This window comes from Phacochoerus africanus, chromosome 13 (genome assembly GCF_016906955.1).
Source record: "Phacochoerus africanus isolate WHEZ1 chromosome 13, ROS_Pafr_v1, whole genome shotgun sequence".
Lineage (NCBI taxonomy): Eukaryota > Metazoa > Chordata > Mammalia > Artiodactyla > Suidae > Phacochoerus > Phacochoerus africanus.
In genome coordinates this window covers 18,967,462-18,989,790 of record NC_062556.1, presented here as the reverse complement: position 1 = coordinate 18,989,790, position 22,329 = coordinate 18,967,462, and the positions used below count along the sequence as shown (strand labels likewise).

Here is a 22,329-nt window from a genome sequence, read left to right as displayed (position 1 = left end):
TCTGACGACGTTATCTAAAACAGTGGCCCCCCCCCACATCAGCTCTGCCCCCAGACACTGCTTTATTCCTCCTTATAATATGTATCCATTATATATTAGACACTATTGCATGTATTTATTTGCTTACGGTTTGTCTCTCCCAATATATTGCAAACTTTTCGAGAACCGATTCATTGGCTCTGTTCATTGCAGCAGCTCAGGCCTAGAACTGTCCCTGAAGCCCAGATGGCACTGAGTACATATTCTTTTGTGTGGCTGTTTCATCTCCTGGTTTACTAGCCAGCTGCAGGTCATGTAGATGATAGAGGCAGTCTCATTCCTGTGATAACTTAGTTCTAAAAGTATGATTACCATAACCAGCTTAGGAATATCAATACAATCCTTTCTAGAGAACTCTGTATTTTCAGGGTTATTGAAGTAAAACATAACCGGAAGCTGTGATTCCATACTGATTTCCAGATCAGAAGATGCTCTGTCCCTCCAAGCCACTGTAACGTCGCCATCAGCACACATACGGTAAAAGCAGGTTTTGTTGTTTGTTCTGGCCGTACGGGCAGAATGTGGAAGTTCTGGGGCCAGGGATGGAATTCATGGATACGTATTCGGAATGAATGAATGAATGAGGCACTTAATCCTCAGTTTCCTCTTCCCTGACTGGGCTCTTCCTCACTTAGGTCGAGCCCTCAGGGGCCTCTAACCTTTCCTGGGCCTCATCTGGCTCAGGCATCTCCGGCAGACCCTGCGCTGCCATCCCCCTGCAGCTGTTACAGCCGGGCCAGCATTGCCAGCTTCCTGTTTTCAGCAGACAATGGGAGCAGGCTGCTGTGAGTGTGTAAGGGGTTCCAGAAAGGTCAGCTTCCCTAAAACGGTGGCTTTCTTGTCTAATAGTACGGCAGGTGCCGGTGAGGGAGAGCAGAGGCTCAGGGTCAGCGACCATCTTTAAGGCTGGGAAGCCAACCTGGGAATGGCAGGCAGAGCAGCCTTGAGAGAGGAGAGGCCGGGAGGGGTTTGCTGAAGACAGAGCACACAGCAAAACCTTGTGCGGTCCATATCTGACCAAGATAAGAGTGTTTCTGGGATAAAGGCAGAAAACAGCCAATGAAGCAAAAGGGCCTGAAAGAGACTGGACGCCTTTTCCCTTTTGTTCTCTAAGGGAAGGCCTGCTCACCACTCTCTCCTGGGCCCCCAAACAGTTCCCGGCACGTCCCAGGGACTCAGTCCATTGAGAGTCTATTGGAAGGTGTGTGTAGCGGGCACACGTGGGTGTGTGTGTGGCAAGACCTATCAAAGGTGGCGCGTGGGGAAGGCAGTGAAGATGGACAGCATCCAAACGAGGAAGCTCCTTAAAAGAGGCCTCAGTGACGAGACGGAGAGCAGCCGCAGGGTCCCACCCTGGTCCTGTAGCTGTGAGGCCTTCCGTGAGGGCCTCCCGGAGAGGACGCCCCTCGTGCCCCCCACCTGCCTTGTTACCTACAGAAAAACTTTAGTCAAAGAATCAATTTAATCAGAGGAGGGAGAAAATACAGAGAGAAAGAGCACAGTGAAGCAAGACAGAATAATGATAGTTTAGTCATTCAACAAAGTCAAGGACCTGTAGTTAGGTCTCCTTCAAAGATTATAGATAATCTTCTGAGCCATGTCCTTGAAGCTGTTTTGCAGACGCTGAAGCCGCCACTGGGTAGAGGAAGTTAACTGTGTGCTGCCCACAAGCAGGCAGACACCAGACTGGTTGGAACCAGAAGGTGGATGACGCTGATTCCCAATGACCTCACCACCCACCGGTCAAGAAAAGGTCCACGGGCTGATCATGCCCTGCTCCTCGAACACTGTAAGACGCCTCGCTGCCCCCTCCAAGGGGGGCATAGTCCTCAAGGCACTAGCCTGCTGTGTTCCCCTCTCTGCCTGGTGATGAAAGCTACTTTTTCTGTTTCCTCCAGCTCTGTCTCCGTGTTTCTATTTGGCATCAGTGTAGAAAGGCAGCCGATGTTTCAGCAACAGTCTCACTGGTACTGGCCATGGGAACCTGGGCAAGTTACTTAATTCCTGTATACCTTATTTTTCTCATCTGGAAAGTGGGTACAAATGCTACTTACTTATGGACTGCATCTTAATGATGTGCAGGAGCCCGTGGAGAGGATCCCCTCTGGGCAGACAGTGGAACCTAGGGGAGAAATGAAGGTTACAAAGAGGTCTGAGGGAGTCCAAAGGATCAAGGAGAGGGAGCTTTGTAACTGGGACAGGAGTGAGGAGCTGGGGAAGGGGAGGAGGGCTGGAAGAGGAAATCTGGTGACCAGGTACCTGACACCCTGAAGAAACCCAGGGACACAGCCCCCACGCCGCAGCCGAAGGCTGGCTCTGCTGGCTGGTGTTCCCCGCTGTCCGAGGCAGCCTGGGGAAGCCCTCATGCCCACCTAGGGCAGATGCAGGGCAATTCAGGACCAAGGAAGTCTGGCACGTCTCAGCAGGAGGCAGAAGTTCATTAACAGGGGGGCTCATCAGGCTGGGATGCCTGCTGGGGAGGAGATGGAAACAGTAAATGCATCTCATCATCCAAAGCAGGAAGGAAATGAAACATTTTGGAAGTCATTGAAAGGCAGATTTTATGTTAATTTGAAATAAAATGTTTGGTTAACCAATTGCTCTCTGAGGGACTTCTGTGACTTTTTTAAAAACATTGAAATAGAGTTGATTTACAGTAGTATATTAATTTCAGGTGTAGAACATAGTGATTCAGTATTTTTGTAGATTATGTTCCATTAAAAGTTATTACAAGATAATGGTTATAATTCCCTGTGCTGTAGAATGTATCATTGTTGCCTATTTTACACATATTAGCTTGTAGCTCTTAAGCCCACATCCCTAGTCTTCCCCTTCCCCTTTCTTCTCTCCTTTAGTAACCGCGAGTTTGTTTTCTGTATGTATGAATCTGCTTCTGTTTGTATATATATATTCATTTGTATTATTTTTCATTTTTTAAAATTTTATTTTATTTTTTGCTTTGCAGGGCCACACCTGTGCGTTATGGAGGTTCCCAGGTTAGGGGTCTACGAGAAGCCATAGCTACCGGCTTACGCCACAGCCACAGCAACACAAGATCCAAGCCACGCCTGTGACCCGCACCACAACTCACCGCAATGCTGGATCCTTAACTTGCTGAGGGAGGCCAGGGATCAAAACCACAACCTCACGCATGGCTCCTAGTCAGATTTGTTTCCGCTGCGCCATAAGGGGAACTCCACTGGTATTATTTTTTCATTTTCCACATATAAGTGGTATCATACAATGCTTGTCTTTCTCTTACTTCACAAAGTGCAACATTCTCTAGATCCATCCATGATCCTGCAAATGGCATTATTTCATTCTTTTTAATGGCTGAGTAATATTCCACTGTGTGTGTGTATACCACATTTTCTTAATCCAGTGCCTGTTGATGGGCACTTGGGTTGCTTCTGTGTCTTAGCTACTGTACTGCTATGAACACTGAGGTGTGTGTATCTTTTGGAATTATTGTTTTGTTTTTTTCCAGGTATATATCCAGGAGTGGAATTGCTGGATCATATGGTAGTTCTATTTTTAGCATTTGTTCTTTTCTGACTGATTTATTTCACTAAACCTAAATATTTTCTAGGTCCATCCACCTGGCTGCAACTGGCAGAATTTCATTTTTTTTTTTTATGACTTCTGGATTTTCTATGTTCAAGATAGATATCAACTTGCCATTCACTGAAAGGGCTAGGAGCTCAGGCTTATTCCAACTAGGTGAGGTTTGAGTCATCTCATTGATGACTTGATTTCTCAGCAGGTTCTCTGCATGCTGAGTTAAACCTCTCAAAATCCTCGTGTCAGACACTTTCTCCAATGACCAGCTTACCTCCTATGCACACAGAGCAGAGGGTCCTATGTTACAGGCTGGAGTAGCCACCCAGAAACTGGGATGAACTCTCTTGGGGAGGGAGAGAGATTCAATATTGCTTATTAAATGCCTGGATTAAAATTAAAAATGGTTAGGATGTTATCTACATTTTTTCACTCCCATTCTTTCATGAGTGTACAAGAGAGTTTTCTAGAGGCTCTTGACATGTAACATTACAGTAGTCTGAATATAGAACATATGTGACAATGTCAGACATTAAAGAGATCTGCAAAAATGCAAAACACTGCCGCTTTTCTAAATGTTTTTTATTTTTAAAACGTTATTTTTCATAAAAACATGTTTTTAAGTTCGTGTGTGATGAACTAATTGATACATATTTCTGGTTATTCTTTTTAAAATTGTAGTATAGTTGCTTTACAATCTTTCCTTGCTAATTAATTTTTTCTAAGGACATAAACAATGAGAAATCTAAATGAAAAGTACATTTCATCTTTAATGTGGAAATATTGATAGAATCCACATAAACAAAATCTCTTTGCGTTTTCGGTAATTTTTAAGACTGTAAAGAGATCATAAGACCAAAATGATTGCAAACCGAGTGAGTCATGTGTTTACCCTTTCTGTGCCTTCTCTCTAATCTTCAGAACAGACCTGTAAGATAAAGCCTTTGATCTCCAGGTTACAGAAGACACAAAAGACATGCAGAGAAAACAGACACCTCTACGGGACATGTGACTGGACATGCCCGCTTTCTCTGTTCTATCCACTTTTCTACAGTATCTCTTGACATCCACTGTGGCAAAAACAAGTTTTAAGTAAGAGAAAGAAAGCCACAACAATTAGTGATTTTGCAAGAAGCAAACTCCACTCTCTAAAGCTTTCTGAAAAACATGCTCTGTGTTACTTTGTCTCAAGAGAAATAAACGAATTTAGTCCAAAATGACCTTTCTCCATTCCTAGCTTAGCCCTAGGCCCTTGCTGGGTCTGCCACATCTGCACAGTGCCCTCTGCTGGCCCCCCTACACTCCAGCACAGCCTGGTGGGGTCTGGTGCTTGGTAGTCTAGGCTCCCCTTCTAGGGTAGAGCCCACAGGGACCACTGGTATCTTACAAGGTTTGGAAATTCCTCCAGTTGCACTCAGTCTTTCATATGAATATGAGAGGCTGCCTTCACCAGTGACAACTCTCTTGGGACCACTCCTAGTTGCAGGTCCATTTTTTCTGCCTGTTTTCCACATTCAGAGCTCAGAACACAAAGAACCACCTTTTCCACTCTTGTGACTTGAGGAGGAAGCCTGGCATGTTATTTAACCTTTCTGAGCCCCACTCTTATTTTAAAAATGGAAATGTTAATATTTCCCTCGAGAGTTACTGTGAGCCTGAAGTGGGACAATGCAGAAACACGTGGCACAGGGCTGAACAGTGCTGGTTCCTGCTTCCCAGTTCTGCTCTGGGCTGACACTGAAGGTGACCCTGAACTGCTGGAAATGTCACCACACCCTGGTCTCCTTCCGGTCTTCCGTCATGGATTCGGCTCCCACCAGGGGCAGGAGTTGGTGCAGCTCTCAGGATATAAAGTCAAAATAAGGTAGGTATACTGTAAAAGTTCCCAATGTTTTCCCAAATATCACCGGAATCTTTCCCAAAGATTACCCAGCAGCAGTCTTCCTTTAAAAGACTTTTTTATTTTATTTTTATTTTGGGAGTTCCTATTTGTGACTCAGTGGTAACCAACCCAACCAGTATCCAGGAGGATGTGGGTTCAATCCCTAGCCCTGCTCAGTGGGTTAAGGGTCCGGTGCTGTGGTGAGCTGAAGTGTAGGTTGCAGATGCCACTCGGGTGGCTGTGGTGTAGGCTGGCGGCTGCAGCTCCAATTCAACCACTAGCACGGAAACTTCCATATGCTGCAGGTGCAGCTCTAAAAAGAAAAAAAAAATTTTACAGCTGTTTTAGGGTTCATCGCAATACTGAGCAGAATGTACAGAAATAGGCCATATACTCCCTTTTCCCAGATATCCACAGCTTCCCTACCATCAGCATTTCCCACTGGATGGAACATTTATTACAATGGAGGCGCCTACACCCACACGTCATTATAATCCCACGTCCATGGTTTACCTGAGGGCTCACGCTTTGTGCTGTACGTTCTACAGATTTCAACAAATGTACGTAAGCTAAATGCGCAGGTGCTAAACTGGAAGCAGGGGTCACAGTGAGAGACTGAAGCTATTCTGATGATGGAGGAGGTGGCTGTTTGCCAGCAATGCAGGTGGCTTCTCGAAGCTGGAAAGGCAAGGAAATGGATTCTCCCCTAGAGTCTCCAAAAGGAACCCAGCCCTGCAGATACCTTGATTTTAGCCAATGAGAACCATACTGGAATTCTGATCTACAGACCCAAAAGAGAACAAAAATGCTCCTTGTTTGAAGCCACTGCGTTCATGATAATTTGTTAATGGCAGCATGAGGAGAAGCAGCAGTAGTCATTAATACCAGGAGAAGGGCACCCCTCTGGGGATCAGAGCACTGCCAGGTGGTGGAAGGTGAGAACCCACCCCATGGTGAGAAGCAGGGGTGCTGCTGGCAGGACCTCCAGGGCTCACTTCATTATCATCAATACCATTCGCTTCAAAACTTGTGTTCTTTTTTCTTTTCTTGCATTTCAGCAATCCTCAAAATAAGGCAGCCGTAGCATTGAAATGTTTATTTTCCTTATGGGAGGAGTTCCTGATCACATTAGCCTGATGAAGTGATTATTCTTATTCATCAAATTGAATTTAATTAATTTTCATATTTCAAGGGCTTGATAGCTGGTAACTATATCCACCTGGCCAATTGCCCCATAAAACAATCTGTGTTTTTCCCTCTTGCACTTCTTTGCATCTTAAAAGGCTATATTTACTTCTCCAGAGTGAAACTGCTTGCTATGCCAGGCCAGACTGGCAAATTTCTCTGGAGGGAAAAGAATCCGCTAGTAAAACGCAGCCCCAGAATTTGAGGCAAACAGATGAACACTAAGAGTGTTGCTTTAGCCGATGGAAGAGGATAGAAGAGAGACGGTGCTATCCCTTTAGACTCTGCCAGGATCCTGAAGGTGGAGCTGGGCTGCTGGATGCCAGAACAGACAGCAGCCCTGGGATCTGCCTACAGACAGTTTCAAAGGCACTTCCTACTGTGCACAGCCTGTGTCTGGGGAGCTTTCTTTCGTTGTTTTTTTCTTTTTTCTTTTTTTTTTTAATTTAAAAAGTTTTTTGAATTTTATTATATTTATAGTCGTACAACCATCATCACAACCTAATTTTAGAGAAGCTTTCGAATGGCTTTTTTCCGATTTGGTTTCCAGTAACCTCAGAGGAGGCCCAGTCTGTGAATGCTTTCACACCCATCCTGGTCATTTCACATCTCCTATTCAGGGACAGGCTGCCTTCTGAGCGGACTATGTCCTCAGGGCTCCACCTGGGTGTCTGGTGGCTCAGCTTGCAATCTCATATTTTATTTTTGTGAGTCAACATGTACAGCAGCACTTATTTCCAGACTGGCCTGAGGGTAGTGCTAGGAAGTTTCAGAAGGAAAGGACCAGCCTATCGCTGGATTTATGTGATGCATAATCAGACTGATATCATCATAGAACATATTATCACACGTCTCTAAGATTTATGTGTCTCTTTGCATATATTCACATTAATAGAGGTACAGCATTAAGGTGAAATTTCTTTACAGCTCCAGCAAGATCTGCCATTGACATTCTTTTTTTTTTCCTTTTTTCTTAAAATTGTATTATAGTTGATTTACAGCGTCTGTTCATTTCTGCTGCACAGCATGCCATCAACATTCTATGACCTGTAATTAGTGCTCTGATCAATAATGGTACAATCAGACTTTCCTGGTGACTCAGTGGGTTAAGGATCCAGCATTGTTGCTGCTGTGGCTTGGGCCACTGCTGTGGCACGGGTTCGATCCCTGGCCCAGGAACCTCTACATGCTGCAGGTGCGGCCAAAAAAAATGTTACAACCATAAACTAAACATAAGTGTCCTTTTTCTGGGTGTTCAGATATCCACTTCAGCTGGGTATTGACATGGACGTGCCCATGTTACAAAGCACGTTCACATATATCATTTCACTTGATCCTCGCAGCAGTTTGGCCTCCTCCCCCCCTCCCTGCCCCCAAATATGACTATTTCATTAACATGCAATATCTGAATATCTGAACAAAGAATTCAGGATACATTGTTAGAGCAGCAAATCTTAGTCGAGTTCACAGCAGTCTGGTCTTAAAGGGAGGAGTCCAAGGCTAAGAAGGTAAGCGATGTGCCCAAGGTTACAGCTCCCAGACGGTAGGGCTGAGGTCGGCTAATCACATTCGCTCTATCGTCTGTGTGATTACACTTTTAGGGAACTCAAAAATACTGAGAAGTTGTGATGGTCATAAAGAGAATGATTATCATTGACGCTGCATAAACTATGGGCCAGGCTCCATTTGGGGCACTTCTGTGCACTTCTTGGGTAATCTTTCTGCTCACTGCTGGAGCTAAGTGGCATAATTCTCACCTCGTAGAGAAGGGATCTGAGGCTCAGAGAGATGAACCAACAAGCCCAAGGCCACACAGCTCACATCTGGTAGAGCCAGGTCTAAACTGGGTTCTGACTCCAAAGCCCATGTTTTTCCCCTTTGGCTGTTACCTATTTTCATTCCAGTGTAAATTTAAACCAATGTTTCTACCTTTTGGGTCATTATTTGCATTTTGCACAGCTCTAGATAAGGAATGAAAGGACCTGTTCCCTGGGTTTTGCTTTTGTTTTAATTCCAAGCCTCTGGAAACAGGTGAGAGGGAGAGGCTAGTGGGCGGTGTGCAGGCCCTTGGGTGTTTCTGAAATTCACACCTGAGGGTTGGTCAGCCTGAGCCTGCTGGGGGCACACATTCAGGCCTCTGGGAGGACAACGAGCCTGCAGGCTCTTCTGGTACACTGCGTCTGCAGCAGAGCAGAGCAATCATGGGCCCCAGAGGCACAACCCTTGAGTCTGGGTGGCCCTATTCTTTAGAAGCTGTGTGGCCTAAACAATTTTCTTTTTTTCCCCCACAAGACTCTGCTTCCTTTTTTTGGAAAACATGGATTAAATTAGATAATGTGTGTTGTGTGTGGGGGGGTACTGTTGTAAAGCAAAACAAGGAAGCTATTCTTCTGTGTTTTCTTCCAGGGAGTCAAGGTTCCCTTGTCCCTTCTCTGAGTGACCGCTCTGCAGGATACCTCAGTGACCATCAGGGCCAGCGCACAATCAGAGGCTTTCCCGCGCTGTCTTCTGAAGGGCTTGTGCTGCAGCTGATACATGTGTTACTTCCTGCAGAAGTTTCCAAACCTCTTTACCAAGAAGGCTTCCTCCCATGAAAAGGCTGTTGTTTGCTCATGGGAGGAACAACTCCTGTTCTGCAGGCCCTGCTGGGGTGGAGAAGAAAAGCCTGCACAGCTGCACATTTTCTCGGAAGGAGTTGCAGGCGGAGGCACAGGCCAAGCTCTGGAGGCAGGTGGAGCCCAGCTTCAAAGCCTCCCAGCTCTGACCCCTCCAGGCGGCTTCAGCTCTCTAAGCATCAGTGTCCTTCTTTGTATAATGAAATTAATTTCCACCTTTCAGGACACCTGCAAGGACTGCAGATAATGTTAATGAAACGCCTAACACAGAACCTGGTATAGAGTAGCCGTTTGGTCAATGTTAGTTTCCTCTTCCACGTTACTTGCTCATGTCTGTATCTGCAGCAGACACAGGACAAGAGTGCATGGGATGAGGAAGGGCTCTGTCCACTCTGAAGAGCCGTTTGGGCCCACTCTGTTCAGATAGTCCACCCTGGATGTGTTCTTCAACTCCAGAATTTATGAAGATAACAAGGGATACTGTAAAGATGGTTGAACCTCCAAGTGCACTGTTCAGAGGCTGCTGTGTGATGACCCCTACTGGATTCTGGCATCAAACTCCTGTTTGTCCTCACTTAGGACCTGGGGGGATGCCCCCTCGTGGCAGAAGCATGTCCCGGGACCCTCTTGTAACTTGTTTTCCTTCATTGCCTCTGCTGAAACGTCCATTTCCTGCTTCTGAGCTGGTAATGCTGACTTCTTTCTTAGCCTTTGCTTACACAGTTGCTGAAAGGGTCATTTTAAAGTCCTGCATCTTCACTGAATTGATGTTTGCAAAAGCCTTTGCTTCCCTATCCAGTGCTCTGCAAACACTCGATGTGGCTTCTCAGTCTGGAAGGATACGGACACCATCTGGCTGAAGCATGACTCTTCCTGAGAGGCAGTGTTTAAGTAATTCCCGGAAAGCAGCAGCTCATTGGTTTGAGTGTTAATCACTCCATATCCAATTTTCTGTGGCTTCATCACAGTCTGTATGACTTTGGGCTCAAGGTTAAGAAAGAATGAAACGTGATACAGCAATTTGCCCTTGATAATGTCTATCATCAAGACAGATGTGTCCTGAGCTCTGGCTACGTGCAGAGGACTGTGCTAGTAAGCTGCTGAGTATATGGGGGGGCCATTGCAAATTTGCCTCAATTGTAATGTCATATACTCAGCTAATGTAACTGAGGCAATGGCCTTTGCCCTCAGGGACCCTGTAATAGAGACATGGATGCAGACATAATGTGCTGAATGAATGGAGGAAGGAAACCTGGTCAGTGTTTGCAGTGTAGACAGTGTGTGCAGGCTCAGGGGAAGTATCTGCAAATAATAATTAAGTGAGGGATATTCAAGGATCTACAGGAATTGAATAAATGGAAGATCAATATGGGATGCATTTTAGGCAGCAGAAACAAGGGCATCAAAAATGCAGAAGAAACAAGGGCATCAAAGTGGGAACTTGCCTTGGTGATTTGGGCATTGAAAGTGTACCAGCCTACTTGGTCCATTTCTTTTAGAATAGTGAGAATCAACTTTTGTAAAGATAAATTGGGATCAATAGAAGAGGATTAGTTCTAAGCTAAGGAGCTTGGACTTATTATTATTATTATTACAGTGAAATCACTGAAATTTTTTGAGCAAATGGCATAGGGAAAGTTGTGTTTTAGGAAATTTATATTGGTGGTGGTGTTTGGAGGGGGTTATCATTAAGGAGAAAAAGAGACCCAAGGAGGAGGAGGAGTTTGAGGACTATTACAAGGGGCTAACATGAATTTATAAGAACCCAAACTAGGATGACCCCAGAGCAAAAGAAAAGTAAGGGATAAATGAATACAAGTTGGAGAGCAAGCAGATAGTGGGCTAAAGGAGACAATAAGAGAAGGAATGGCATCACAGGATGAAGGTGGAAAATCTGGAGCTTTTTTGTATTTGTGGGCTTATTTATTTATTTAGTCTTTTGTCTTTTTAGGGCCGCACCTGTGACATATAGAGGTTCCCAGGCTAGGGGTCTAATCAGAGCTGTTGTCTCCTGCCTACACCATAGCCACAGCAATGCCAGATCCGAGCCGAGTCTTCAACCTACACCACAGCTCGTGGCAACACCGGATCCTTAACCCACTGGGCTAGGTCAGGGATTGAACTCGGAACCTCATGGTTCCTAATTGGATTTGTTTCCACTGTGCCACGGCAGAAGTTATTTGTTGGCTTAAAGGAGTTAAATTTGAGGTCTGAGGAGACAATCCCAAGTGAGAAATAAAAATGTCCAGCAAGTTACTAGAGATTCAAGACAGAGATTGAGAATGAATTCTGGGCTGCAAACATAATTTGGGTGGCATTCCATGGAGGGGACAGCTGAAGCTGGTACTATAGTATGTAATAAGCCTTAAAATTGGGTAGCATCACTTCTTCAACTTTATCCTTTTGTTTTAGCTATTCTAATTCTTTTGTTTTTCCATATACATTTTAAAATAAAACTTGCCTATATCTACAAAAAAATCTTGCTGGGATTTTGATAGGAATTGCATTAAATCTATACATCAGGTTTGGGAGAACTGACATCTTTATTATACTATCTTCCAATCCACGAACATGGTATGTCTCTCCATTTATTTAGATCTTTCTTGATTTATTTTCAGCATTTTGTAGCTTTTCAGCATACAAGTCCTATACATGTTTAATTTTATTGGAAAAATCCAATAATTTATTTAATTTATTTATTTATATTTTTGGTGTGATAGAAATGTTCTTTTTTAAATTTAAAAAATTTTTTTCCACTGTACAGAATGGGGAACAAGGTACCCATACATGTATACATAATTTTCCCTCCCATTGTTGTGTTGCGATGTAAGTATCTAGACATAGTTCTCAGTGCTACACAGCAGGATCTCACTGTAAATCCATTTCGAGAGCAATAGTTTGCATCCGCTAAGCCCAAGCTCCCGATCCCTGCCACTCCCTCCCTCTCCCCCTGGGCAGCCACAAGTCTATTCTCCAAGTCCATGATTTTCTTTCCTGTACAAAGGTTCCTTTGTGCTGTATATTAGATTCCAGTTATAAGTGATATCATATGGTATTTGTCTTTCTCTTTCTGACTCATTTCACTCAGTGTGAGAGTTTCTAGTTCCATCCATGTTGCTGCAAATGGCATTATGTCGTTCTTTTTTATGGCTGAGTAGTATTCCATTGTGTATATATACCATATCTTCCTAATCCAATTGTCTGTCGATAGACATTTGGGTTGTTTCCATGTCTTGGCCATTGTGAATAGAGCTGCAATGAACATATGGGTGCACGTGTCTTTTTTAAGGAAAGTTTTGTCCGGACATGTGCCCAAGAGTGGGACTGCTGGGTCATATGGTAGTTTTATGTATAGATTTCTAAGGTACCTCCATACTGTTCTCCATAGTGGCTGTACCAGCTTACATTCCCACCAACAGTGCAGGAGGGTTCCCTCTTCTCCACAACCCCTCCAGCACTTGTTATTTGTGGACTTATTAATGATGGCCATTCTGACTGGTGTGAGGTGGTTATCTCATGGTAGTTTTGATTTGCATTTCTCTAATAATCAGGGATGTTGAGTATTTTCTCATGTGCTTGTTGGCCATCTGTATATCTTCCTTGGAGAAATGCCTATTCAGGTCTTTTGCCCATTTTTCAGTTGGGTTGTTGGCTTTTTGCTGTTAAGTTGCTTGTTTATTCTAGAGATTAAGCCCTTATCCATTGCATCATTTGAAACTACTTTCTCCCATTCTGTAAGTTGTCTTTTTGTTTTCTTTTCGGTTTCCTTTGCCATGCAAAAGCTTTTCAGTTTGATTAGGTCCCATTGGTTTATTTTTGCTCTTATTTCTGTTGCTTTGGGAGACTGACCTGAGAAAATATTCATGAAGTTGATATCAGAGAATGTTTTGCCTATGTTCTCTTCCAGGAGTTTGATGATGTCTTGTCTTATATTTAAGTCTTTCAGCCATTTTGAGTTTATTTTCGTGCATGGTGTGAGGGTGTGTTCCAGTTTCACTGATTTGCTTGCAGCTGTCCAGTTTTCCCAGCAATTCTTGCTAAAGAGACTTTCTTTTTCCCATTTTATGTTCTTGCCTCCTTTGTCAAAGATTAATTGACCATAGGTATCTGGGTTTATTTCTGGGTTCTCTATTCTGTTCCATTGGTCTGTCTGTCTGTTTTGGTACCAGTACCACACTATTTTGATGACTGCAGCTTTGTAATATTGCTTGAAGTCTGGAAGAGTTATGCCTCCTGCTTGGTTTTTGTTTCTCAGGATTGTTTTGGCAATTCTGGGCCTTCTGTGGTTCCACATAAATTTTTGGATTGTTTGTTCTAGTTCTGTGAAAAATGTCATGGGTAATTTGGCAGGGATTGTATTGAATCTATAGAGTGCTTTGGGTAGTACGGCCATTTTAACAGTATTAATTTTTCCAATCCAGGAACATGGAATATCTTTCCATTTCTTTCCATTTTCTTTAATTTCTTTGATTAATGTTTTATAGTTGTCGGCATATAAGTCCTTTACCTCCTTGGTCAGGTGTAGTCCCAGGTATTTGATTTTTTGGGGTGCAATTTTAAAAGGTATTGTATTTTTGTATTCCTTTTCTAATATTTGTTAGTATACAGAAATGTGACTGATTTCTGAATGTTAATCTTACATTCCACTACTTTGCTGTATTTGTTAATCAGTTCAAGTAGTTTTTGGGTTGAGTCCTTAGGGTTTTCTATGTATAGTATCATGTTGTCTGCATACAGTGACAGTTTTATCTCTTCTCTTCCTATTTGGATGCCTTTTATTTCTTTTGTTCGTCTGATTGCTGTGGCTAGGACTTCCAAAACTATGTTGAATAGCGTGGTGAGAGTGGGCATCCCTGTCTTGTTCCAGATTTGAGTGAGAAGGCTTTCAATTTTTCTCCATTGAATATTATATTTGCTGTGGGTTTGTCATAAATGGCTTTGATTATGTTAAGAAATATTCCCTTTATACCCACTTTGGTGAGAGTTTTTATCATAAATCAATGTTGGACTTTGTCAAATGCTTTTTCTGCATCTATTGAGATGATCATATGATTTCTGACTTTTCTTTTGTTAATGTGGTGTACAATGTTGATTGATTTACATATATTGAACCATTCTTGTGAACCTGGCATGAATCCCACTTGGTTGTGGTGTACAATCTTTTTGATACGTTGTTGGATTCGGTTGGCTAGAATTTTGTTGAGAATTTTTGGGTCTATATTCATCAAAGATATTGGCTGATAGTTTTCTTTTTTGGTGGTATCTTTGTCTGGTTTTGGAATTAGGGTGATGGTGGCATCATAGAATGTCTTTGAGAGTGTTCCTCCTTCTTCAACCTTTTGAAAAAGTTTAAGGAGGATGGGCACCAGATCCTCTTTGTATGTTTGGTAGAATTCGCCTGTGAAGCCATCTGGTCCCAGGCTTTTATTTGTAGGGAGTGTTTTTATGACGTATTCAATTTCATTTCTAGTGATCGGTCTGTTCAGTTGCTCTATTTCTTCTTGATTCAGTTCTGGCAGGCTGTAAGATTCTAGAAAGTTGCCCATTTCTTCCAGATTGTCAAATTTGTTGGCATATAATTGTTCATAGTATTCTCTTATGGTTTTTTGTATTTCTGTAGTATACATTGTGATTTCTCCTTTTTCATATCTAATTTTGTTTACTTGAGTTCTTTCTCTCCACTTCTTGGTGAATCTAGCCAGAGGTTTGCCAATTTCGTTTACCTTTTCAAAGAACCAGTTCTTGGTTTTATTAATTTTCTCTATTGTTTTTTGAATCTCTATTTTATTGATTTCCTCTTTGATCTTTATGATTTCCTTCCTTCTGCTGACTTTAGGGTTTTTTGTTGTTGTTCTTCTTTTTTCTAATTCATTTAGGTGGTGGGTTAAGTTGTCAATTTGAGATTTTTTCTTCTTTTTTGAGGAAGGCCTGTATTGCTATGAATTTCCCTCTGAGCACTGCTTTTGTGGCATCCCATAGATTTTGAGCAGTTGTGCTTTCATTATCATTTGTCTTGAGGTATTGCTTAATTTCCTTCTTGACTTCCTCATTGACCGATTGGTTTTTTAGTAGCATGTTGTTTAGTCTCCAGGTAGTAGGTTTTTTCTCATTTCTTTTCCTGTGGTTGATTTCTAGTTTCATATCATTGTGGTCAGAGAAGATACTTGAAAGAATTTCTATGCTCTTAAATTTGTTGAGGTTAGCTTTGTGCCCAATATGTGATAAATTCTTGAGAATGTTCCATGTGCACTTGAGAAGAATGTGTATTCTGATTTTTTTGGATGTAGTGTCCTGAAGATGTCAATTAAATCTAACTTTTCTATTGTTTCCTTTAGGATCTCTGTTGCTTTATTGGTTTTCTGTCTAGAGGATCTGTCCGTTGATGTGAGTGGGGTGTTAAAGCCTCCTACTATCATTGTATTCCCATTAATTTCTCTCTTTATGTGTTAGTATTTGTTGTATGTATCTGGATGCTCCTATATTTGGGGTATATATGTTGATGATAGTAATATCTTCTTCTCAAGTGAATCCTTTAACCATTAAATAGTGTCCTTCTTTGTCTTTCTTTATGGACTTTGTTTTAAAGTCTATTTCATCTGATATGAGTATTGCAACTCCTGCTTTCCTGTCATGTCCATTGGCATGAAATATTTTTTACCACCCCCTCACTTTCAATCTATATGTGTCCTTTGTCCTAAGGTGAGTGTCTTGTAGGCAGCGATGGAAGGGTTTTGCTTTTTTATCCAATCAGCCACTCTGTGCCTTTTGATTGGAGCATTCAGTCCATTGACATTTAAGGTGATAATTGATAGATGATTATTTATTGCCATTTTAAACCTCATTTTCCAATTGATTCTGTGGTTTTCCAGTCTTCCTTTCTTTTTTTGGTTGGATGGTCTCCAATTATTTTCTGATTGAGTATTTTTCTTTTCATGTTTTGTGAATGTAATGTTTGGTTTTGATTTGTGCTTGCCCTGTTCTTTAAGCATGTTAACCCCTTCCTATAATTATGCATTTTAGCCTGATAGTCCTGTAGGTTCAAACACTTCATTACCATAATAAAATTAAAAAAAAGAAAATTAAAAAAGAATCTATTTATTCCTTACTTCCCTTGCCCACATTTTATGATTTTGATGTCTCTTTTTTCTTTTTAATTTTATTTTGTTTTAAACATCTTCATGATTAGATCTGTATGCTGGCTTATTTGAGTGACTGCTCTCTGATTGTGGTTTCCTCCATCCTAGTTCTTCCTCTTTTTTTTTTTTTTTTTGATTTAGAGAAGCGCTTTCAATATTTCTTTTAGAATGGGCTTTGTATTGCTGTATTCTTTTAGCTTTTGTTTGTTGGAAAAATTTTTTATTTCCCCTTCTATTTTAAATGATATTCTTGCTGGATAGAGTATTCCAGGTTGCATATTTTTTCCTTTCAGCACTTTAAATATCTCTTGCCATTCCCTCCTGGCCTGTAGAGTTTCTGTAGAGAAATCAGCTGATAGCCTTACGGAGGTTCCCTTATAATCGACACTTTGCTTTTCTCTTGCTGCCTTAATTTTATTTAAAAAAAAAAACCATTTTGGGAGTTCCCGTCGTGGCGCAGTGGTTAGCGAATCCGACTAGGAACCATGAGGTTGCGGGTTCGGTCCCTGCCCTTGCTCAGTGGGTTAACGATCTGGTGTTGCCGTGAGCTGTGGTGTGGGTTGCAGACGCGGCTCGGATCCCGCATTGCTGTGGCTCTGGCGTAGGCCGGTGGCTACAGCTCCAATTCGACCCCTAGCCTGGGAACCTCCATATGCCGTGGGAGCGGCCCAAGAAATAGCAACAACAACAAAAAAGACAAAAGACAAAGAAAAAAAAAATTTTATTTTGAGATGACTGTAGTTCATATGCAGTTGCAAGAAATACAATAAAGTAATTTTAAAATCACTGATATAGATAATAAGTATAGAGACAGAGGGTTTTGAAATGGAATGAAGTATCAAAAGCAAATGTTATATATTTATCTTTTCTCTCCAAGGCAGCAAGAAAGAAGGGGAAGAAGTAAGAACTGCCAAGGGTGAGGTTTGACAGCAAAGCGCTCCAGGCAGCCAGAGATTCCACAGGAGAAGGGAGCCTAGAGTAGGACAAAGGGTCCCAGACAGGAATGGGCAGAGGCACCCCAGATGGTCTCCACTCACTTTGCGCAGTGCTGTCAAGGAATACCCAGAGCCCCCACCACCTCAGGGTGAGACCTGGAGGCCTCTGATCTCACAATCAGGAGACACATGAGCCCTTTAGGAAATCTCCAATTTCTCATCCGACTATGGAAAGGGAATTTATATGAACATGAAATCACTCAATGACTAGGGGAGTCAAGCCTAGAAACTACACCTAAGTGCTTATTCTGGGCCAGGCACAGAAAACATTCAGTGCTGTGCACTTGTGGTTTGTCTGTCCTCAGGACAAACCCAGGAACTAAGTGCTCTTATGATGCCAGTTTGGAGATGAAGGAAGTAAGACACCAAGAGGTTAGTTGTCCAAAATTATTCAAGAGGCAGAACGTAAGTCAATGTTCTTAACCACCACACTATGAAAGTGGTTTAACAGGAAGCTAAATATGAGTCAGAAACAGAAAAACTAGGGCCCAATCCTCCTTATTCCATAGCAAGGTGTCATAGCAAGTTCCCCTGTTTTGGACTTACAATATAACCCTGTCACTGCCATTAATACTGGAAGATTCCCTTTGCTGCTATAAAGACTTAAATAAAGCAATGCAGTCACAGAAGGGGGAAATTCTCCATGATAAGAGAAAGGGCCTGGATGGGGAGATCTGGTTAAGAGACATGAAAAATGGAGAAGAAAATGGGGCTGGGATTCAGCAGGCTATAGAACAATTATTTCAACCTGAATTAAGGGTTCAGACTGGAAAGTCTAACAAGAAGGTCCAAAGTGTCACCAAAGTTCCAGGTGAAGTGACCCTGGCAACAGCCCAATCACTGCATGAAGCCAAATATGGTTGACTACACATATTGTATACCTGTCAACTACCTTCTTCATGGTTTACCCATAATTCGGTAAAGTGGCTTTGCCCAAAAAGCAGCCGACTAACAGAGTTGTGCTGAAGACCCCTGGGCGGGGGGAGTACCAGGGAGAAATGGCAGCAAAGGTGCCTTCCCATGGTCTTACCCTTCAGAGAAGAGCCTGTGGTTCCTCCTCACCACCCATGGAAGGTACTAGAAGCGCACGACCAAGAGCGCTCTCTTCTTTCCATTCTATCCCAGTGGTTTCCTTCTTCTCTGTAGTTATGTTTAGTAGGAAAACAAGATTCATCCTCCCTATCTTCGGCTTTGAGATTGCACCAAGGTGTAACGTGGGGCGCTGTGCTGTCTTGACCACACAGCGTGGGCCTGTCCACCAGCTCCGCTGTGGCTGAACCTGGACCTTTCTAACAGCATCCTTATCAGGCTTCTCAGAGCTTCTGGTGAGGCCCAGGACAGCAGTCACACATCCACTTCAGGCCACAAGGGGGAAGAAAAGACTTTCCTCTTACCTCTCTCTCAGAGCTTTTCCTTTGCAAAGCAGTGTTCTTTCCAGAATGAGGTTGCCAGCATCCTGCCAAACACAGAAGACAAAATTTAGCACCCCAATGAGCCAACTCCTTGGTTCCTCACTGAAACTCTCCAATTATGTGTGTGTTTTCCTAGCAGGCACCTGAGATCTCTAGTCATTTGTATTTGCTACTTATTCTGCCTGAAATATCCTTCTCTAATTCTCTCCTTCCTTGGGCCTGCCTAATTCCCATTCCTCCAAAAGGAATTACCCTGGTCACCTCCTCCAGGAAGTCTATCCTGACTGCCCCCATGCTACACCAAAAACTACTCATATACATGGCCCCCCCAGCACCCTGTGCGCACCTCACTATAGCATTTATCAAGCTATACTGCATTTTCTTTTTTTTCCTCCCATCAGACTATAAGCTCCACGAGGGAAGGGTCCATGTCTGGATCATAGCTGACAACGAGTGTTCAAGAAAGTACACATTTTGGGCCTTGATAAATATTTGCAGGATAAGCTGATGCTGGCAGCCAGCAGGTGCAGAGACGTGAAGGCAGCATTCAGGTCAAGAACAAGGTCAAGAATGGTCAAGAACGCAGCTATTGTGTCAGACAGGCCTGGGTTAGAATCCCAGTCCTGCCACTTACTAAGTGGAATTAGACCTCCCTCAACCTTAATTCTCTCCTTTATAAAATAACAACCACAACAATGACACTAAATAATGGTTTTTAGCTTCATTTTTATGACTCTGTCTACCTCAGGATTGAATAAGGATTAAGTGAGATGTTCTTAGCGCTCACAGTGGAACTCTGCACATTCTAAAGGCTGGACAAACATCAGCAAGACACCCTTCCCTCCCCGAATGCCAGCCTAGTCCTTCCTCTGCTAGGGCGGGTTTCAAAGAGAAAAATCATATTTGAAAGAAAACAAAATCCTGAAATTCATAATTGAAGAAAACAAAATTGGATTGCTTTTCAAAGACAGCCTCCAATCGGCCAGAAGCCGATTAGTCATCTTTTACCAAGATGAGTAAATATCTCTTGCGCTGTCATCCGGAATGACTCACAGCAGCAGCGGGTCTCATTTCCAAGGGTGAGTGTAAAGTGCTTCTCAAAAGCATTTTTTTTTTTTTTAAACTCACAAAACTCACCATTAGGTGGCAGCCTAGCCAGAGACCCTCAGAGAGAAGAGTGGCCTGACCCTTAGGGAGTCTGCAGAGGCTGCAGTGCTTGAAGTGAATCTCTGACTCATCCAGGGAGTGTTAGCCCAGAAAATGACAAGGGTTTATTTCAACAGGGTGTAAAATATAACGTCTCTGGGCCCCAAAGTAGTACAGTAGACATGGGAAGCCTGAGTATGATCTCCCCGGAAAGAAAAAATTCAGGCAGTTGACAAAAGAAGACACAAGAGCTTATAAACTATTTTAGACACATGCTATAAATTCAATCCCAAGATAATGGAGTGATACTGCAAGCAGCCTCATCTAGTTGTGTGTCTCCTGGGCTTGAAAGCCTACAGTGACCTCATCAGGGTTTCTCAACCAGTGGAGGAGTGGAGGCAGGCGTCAGGATCTCCAGGGGAGAATCCCTGGTTTGAGAAAGAATATCCAATACGTCTACTCTTTTCATAGTACAAACGCAGGAAACAGAGCTCAATGGGATCTGTTTAGTGGCTATAAGCAGAAGAAAGAGTGAATAAGCATTGAAAGGACACAGAATTTTTAAAGAGATATCAGAAACATGGACACATATTAACTATAATGATAATGAACATGTATTAAGTATTTAATATGCACAGTGCTATCTGCCTTACATGCTTTCTTTTGTTTAGTCCTTACAACCACCCCAATTATTATTATTACTTTTTGTCTTTATAGGGCAACACATGTGGCTCATGGAGGTTCCCAGGCTAAGGGTTGAATTAGAGCTGCAGCTGCTGGCCTAGGCCACAGCCACAGCAACGTGGGATCCGAGCCGCATCTGTGGCCTACACCACAGCTCATGGCAATGTGGGATCCTTAGTCCACTGAGTGAGGCCAGGGATGAACCCGCATCTTCATGGATACTAGTCAGGTTCGTTACTGCTGAGCCATGATGGGAATTCCACAACCACCCAATTCTTAATATTCCCACTTGACAAACAAGAGAATGAAGGCTCAGAGAGGTTACATAATTTGTCACCAGGCACACAGCTAGAATCCTGCTTGTGTGCTGTGGAGTCAGACCGTGAAGATTTGAATGCTCTGGATTCTAGCTGTGTGCCTGGAGACAAATTATGTAAGCTGACTCCACGGCACACAAGCAGTCTGAAGTGGCTGGCAGGACTTTTGAATGTTCTGGAAGGTCTTTCCAGTCTCCACTCCTCCCAGGTACACCCAGAATTCTTGGTGAGCAAACTGCCTTGCCGGACATTCCAGGAGCTGAGGTGTCCCCTGAGGTTACAAAGAAGGGGAAGAGGCTAAAGGACAAACAGTTCCATCAGACAGGTATTGTCTGCTGGGCGTCCGCAGCTGGGTACAAACGGTGGCATTCACTGTTCCAAGATGGAAGCCTCCACCTTGAGAAATCTCCAGCCCAAACAGGCTTCAGCTCGTGGTTGTTAAAATGCAGTACTGCTTGCCTTGAAGGCTTTGGGAATCCCTCTTGTTCACCCTTCTCCTTCCAAGGGCGGGGCTGCAGCTCACCATGCTCTTCCACACACCCAGGCTTTGCATCCACCCTCCTGGCCACTTATCTTCAGCTCAGATGTTGCTTTGTCTACAGAAGCCCCAAGGCCACCATCAGTGTTCCATGTGCTCTCTTCTCTGCTCCCAGGGGATGTGTCACAGCTGGCACTGGAACATGTACTGCGTTTTGCCCATGTCCGCCTCCCACACTGGACGATGTGCTCCCACAGGGGACCAACCGGCTCTTGTTCATCCCTGGCTGCTCAGTCCAGCCTGGTATCTGGCACAAAAGAGACACTCACCTTCCTAAATGTTTACCAAATGAATGCCATTTTAAATATCCTGTTTGTTCTCAGGATGAAGAGTAGACCGCCTTAAGCCATATAACTGGTCCATATTTAAAAGCAGAAGTGGGCTCTGTGCAATCCAGTTTTTGGCTCCCAGTCTCAGCTACGTTTCAAGACAGGACATAGTCCTGGGACGCACTGCAGTTGGCTGAGGCTTTTTTTTTTTATTATTATTTTATTTTTTTAAAACATCATCTTTTTATTTATTTTATCTTTTTGCTATTTCTTTGGGCTGCTCCCGCGGCATATGGAGGTTCCCAGGCTAGGGGTCGAATCGGAGCTGTAGCCACCGGCCTACACCAGAGCCACAGCAAAAGCACAGGGTCCGAGCCGCATCTGCAACCTACACCACAGCTCACTCACGGCAACGCCAGATCATTAACCCACTGAGCAAGGGCAGGGACCGAACCCGCAACCTCATGGTTCCTAGTCGGATTCGTTAACCACTGCGCCACGATGGGAACTCCTGGCTGAGGCTTTTAAAAGGACTCTGGAACGTCCCCCACAG

General features: G+C 43.3%; 1 long non-coding RNA gene across 1 annotated transcript; it reads right to left on the bottom strand.

The window, feature by feature from the left end:
• Positions 1–1,615: 1,615 nt before the first annotated feature.
• On the bottom strand, positions 1,616–18,903 carry LOC125113575 (uncharacterized). Its single transcript, XR_007131497.1, has 3 exons — positions 18,805–18,903; positions 2,299–2,512; positions 1,616–2,161 (listed from the first exon to the last, which is right to left on the bottom strand). It is a non-coding gene; the product is annotated as an uncharacterized LOC125113575 (long non-coding RNA).
• Positions 18,904–22,329: the final 3,426 nt, after the last annotated feature.